The sequence below is a fragment of the Mytilus californianus genome, unplaced genomic scaffold, assembly GCF_021869535.1.
Source record: "Mytilus californianus isolate M0D057914Y unplaced genomic scaffold, xbMytCali1.0.p SCAF_1, whole genome shotgun sequence".
Classification (NCBI taxonomy): domain Eukaryota; kingdom Metazoa; phylum Mollusca; class Bivalvia; order Mytilida; family Mytilidae; genus Mytilus; species Mytilus californianus.
Genome location: NW_026262581.1, coordinates 20,350,720 through 20,355,000, shown reverse-complemented (window position 1 = coordinate 20,355,000; position 4,281 = coordinate 20,350,720). Strand labels below are relative to the sequence as shown.

General features: G+C 30.9%; 1 long non-coding RNA gene across 1 annotated transcript in view; it reads left to right on the top strand.

The window, feature by feature from the left end:
- Nucleotides 1–4,023, top strand: part of LOC127715890 (uncharacterized) — a 24,786-nt gene extending 20,763 nt beyond the window's left edge. Inside the window, exons 2-4 of the long non-coding RNA XR_007988681.1 lie at nt 1,235–1,290; nt 1,701–1,788; nt 3,526–4,023. This is a non-coding gene — a long non-coding RNA (uncharacterized LOC127715890). The remainder of the gene's footprint in view (nt 1–1,234; nt 1,291–1,700; nt 1,789–3,525) is intronic.
- Nucleotides 4,024–4,281: the final 258 nt, after the last annotated feature.

Sequence of the window (4,281 nt, the reverse complement as noted above, 5' to 3'; positions counted from 1 at the left end):
TGGACATTGGACCATAATAGGTAAATTAAAAAAAATTCAAGTTCTTAGACCACATTCTTTCTGTGTCAGAAACCTATGCTGTGTCAAATATTTAATAACAATCCAAATTCAGAGCTGTATCAAGCTTGAATGTTGTGTCCATACTTGCCCCAACTGTTCAGGGTTCGACCTCTGCGGTCGTATCAAGCTGCGCCCCAGCGAAGCATTTTATTAAATTATCGTATTTGTCCTATTAGAATCGAAATAATTCATGGAAGCCATAGATTTGTTGGACATTTACACATGGCCTGGGCCGTGTGTAAATGTCCAACAAATCTATGGCTTCCATGAATTATTTCTTAGATAATTAATCCAAAAAAAATCCTCCTGGCACCCTTAAGAATATCAAATATGACTGAACAATTATTTATTTACAAAAAATAGAATATTTGATAGTCTCAATTTAGGCATGACATTGTCAATTGTTAATACAATTTTATTTAAATTACTTTAAAAAAAAAAACAAAAAAAAAAACTGTACTACTACATGTAAGCTTGGACCAAGTATTAGGTCCCAGCTAGGAATATGTTATTTGTATATTAGCAAGGTTAAGATTAGAAATTCTCATTTTAGGCAAAACATTTTGTAATGACTTTTATTGAAAATTGAAATCTTAATTCAACAACCAAATAAAAAAAGGTGAACAAAGAAAAGGGTTTAATATTCTTATTTTAAGTAGACTATATTTTCATCAAATATAAAATTAAGAAATTAGACATTCTTAAATAAGGCACTTGCAGAAGAATTGAATCAAAATATTTCTTTTTAAAGTAATAATATCGTTTAACGATGTTTGTTTTTACAATACTAATCATACATAGTATCTCAATTAAGTACATGTACCAGGCATCTTGCTCAGTTTGGGAAATCTCTACACGCCAAATGGTGTATTTTTGCCTCATATTTTGCACATACACATGTACATGTACAAAAAAATGTATACACGTTTGTGAAAATGCTTTATAACTCATATAAATATGTAAACTATTTAGTCTAAAGTAATTATGTTGAATAAACACAAACTACAAAAAATGTAACTTAATTGGAATATTTATTTGGTTATTTTTTTTTCTAAATTTTGCTTCCAATTTTTTATTGCACATGTTCATGATGTTGCAATCCAATTATTTCTACTTTTTTCTCAAATATTCTCTTCACATGGGAAGTTATTCTTAATAATTTTGTTTGCTACAGGTGGTAAGAAGAAGCCCTTGAAGGCACCAAAGAAAGAAAGAGGAGATATGGATGAGGTATATTGCTTACGACTGTAGTAAAATGTTTCTGCACCATAGTTCAGATTCTTAAGGTCACATAATCAGTAATCAAAACATTCATGTACATATTTATATTGAACTTTAAAACTGTTAAGAAAAGAAGTACATGTATACAGAACAGACAATGTACATGTAAATATCTTATCTTTTTTATAAACTTATGCAGCCACACCCACTTTGGGGAAAATTAGAATCTATTGCCCTGTAGAAGAAATTCTTGCAGACCCCATATTAATTTTACAATTTGAAAATAAGAAGATGTGGTATGATTGCCAACAAAACAACTCTACCATAGACCAAATGATGTAAAAGGCCCTGTGGCTGAGTCTAAAGATCCTTCAGAGTCCTACATAATTATGTGTACTGAAATTTTTTTTTTTTCACAGGATGACCTTGCTTTCAAACAAAAACAGAAAGACGAACAGAAGAAATTAGCTGAAGCAAAAGCCAAAGCAGGAGGGAAAGGACCGATGGGTAAGTGAAAGTAACATTATATGATCGGGGAAAAAAATGTGTATCTACCTGTACAGTTCCCTGATCGACTCTAACTTTTGAGAGCTGATCCCAAATTTTTCCCTCTGAAATTTGGCAAATTAGGTTTTTACTAGTTTTGTTCTTGGCAGTGATGTTCTTTTTGTTCAACCGCTATCTTAATGCCAGAAATCATCAACAAATTGATTCTAGAATACTGAGAACAGATAAGGCTATTTCAAGGTTTGCCAATTAAATAAAAATTTGAAGAATGCATAAAAATTTACGTAAACAATATGCTCATTCTGTTAGTCAGTGTTAGTTTTTATACGCCTGTTTACAGGACGTATTATGGTATACCGTTGTCCGTCTGTCTGTTCGTCTGTCGTCAACATGTCAGACATTAACTCAAAAACGCTTTAACCAATTTGCATAAAACTTTGGTGAATTGTTTATATCTATTGACGTGAGCTCCCTTTTGTTTTTTATAAATTTTAGATTTTACGTTTCCAAGTTATGGGGTTTTATTCATTAAAAAAAGGGGGATTTTCCAGTGATCGGACAATAACTCAAGAATGCTTTCACCAACTTGCAAGAAATTGTGGTGAATTGTTTATACCTATTGACATGAGCTCCCTTTCGATTTTTATAAATTTTAGATTTTACGTTTCCAAGTTACAGGGTTTTATTCATAAAAAAAGGGGGATTTTCCAGTTTTCAGACAAAAACTCAAAAATGCTTTCATCAGTTCTTATGAAACTTTGGTGAATTGTTTATATCTATTGATGTAAGCTCCCTTTAGAATTTTATAAATTTTCCATTTAACATTTCTGAGTAATGGGGTTTTATTCATTAAAAAAGGGAGGATTTTCCAGTTTTTCGGACAATAACTCAAAAATGCTGTCAGCAATTCTCATGAAACTTTGGTGAATTGTTTATATCTATTGATGTAAGCTCCCTTTTGATTTTCATAAATTTCTAATATGTCATTGAGAATAAATTGAACTTTATTTGTTTATAGTCTTGAGAACAGATTTACTAAGTATTGCGCAACAGCACAGTGTATTGCACAACAGCAAGAAATCTTTAATTGAATATAAATTCAATTCATATAACCAATTTCAAGTTCTTTGACTACAATTATTCAGAAACCTATATATGTCAAATATTTAATTACAATCCAAATTCAGACCTGTATCAAGCTTGAATATTGTTTCCATTTTTGCCCCAACTGTTCAGGGTTGGACCTCTGCAGGCGTATCCAGCTGCGCTCAGCGAAGCAGTTTATTGGTATTGGAAACTAATGGAATTTCTTATTTATTAACATTTTTCACTGATTTGTTGTAAACTAAATTTGTGAATTAAACAAATTTTTAACATGTTTAAATATTGAAATTAATGCTAGTAAAAAGATAATTTTATTATTTTTGGTTGTTTGTGGTTCCATGACAAAGGTTCATAAAATATAAATGGATATTTCCATGGCAGTTTAAAGAATATAATCCAGTTGTTTATAAATAAAAAAATACATGTATAAGAAGATTACTTGTCTGATGTCTGCGTTTTTAACTTTGACAATATTACTTTTTTGTCTGCAATTCAACAAGAAACACTACAGGCTAAACATCAACTAAACTGTTTATTTATTCAGATTATGAATATTAAGACTTTTTCTTCTCTCCAAAGGAGAGTAATGACTGCCATTTCTGTAACTTTATTTTTACAAAAATGTATTTTCAGGGAGCAGTGGAATAAAGAAATCTGGGAAGAAATGACAGCTGCTACAACACCAACCGATTTTAACTGACTATTTGATTATTGTTACATGATTTATATTTTCCGTATTATGTGCAATCTTATTGACATTTTGGTTGTAATAATTTCATTACCATAACTTCAAATGTGGTTCCTGCTTTCTGACTTTTTTTTTATCATGTTCTATAATATCTTGTATTTTGAAAAGAAGGTTTAAAAACAATGTCATTTTAAAAGCATATGAAATATTAAAACTGTTTATACGTGAAGTTTTAACATCAAGTTCCCCTGAGAGTGATGTATCATTTCCTGAAGTTGATCACCTGAATTGCTATTTATTGTCATTGCATTTGAAATACGGTTCATATCAGTGGTGCTTTGCCAAAATGATATTTTAATCTGAAATGTCTATATATTTTTCAATACTTTGAGATGTTTCAGAGTTGTCAGGAAAAATATTGTTAATAAACATTTTTATAGTTCTTTGATGTTTTGAAGAATACTTAACCATTCCCATTTTAAGTAAGGACACAAGTTTTATATAACATGCAAGCCATGTGTTTTTTGCCAGGTCAGGTTTTGGTGGTTGGGTTGGTCTGTTGTACTGTCAGGCCATAATCTTGCCGGCGAAATGACGATTTAAGTCGCCAAAGAATTATGAAAATCGCTAAATCTCGCCGGCCGACTGACTTCATAGCGAAATCAAATCGCTATCAAAATCGGTAAAAGGGAGACAACTTG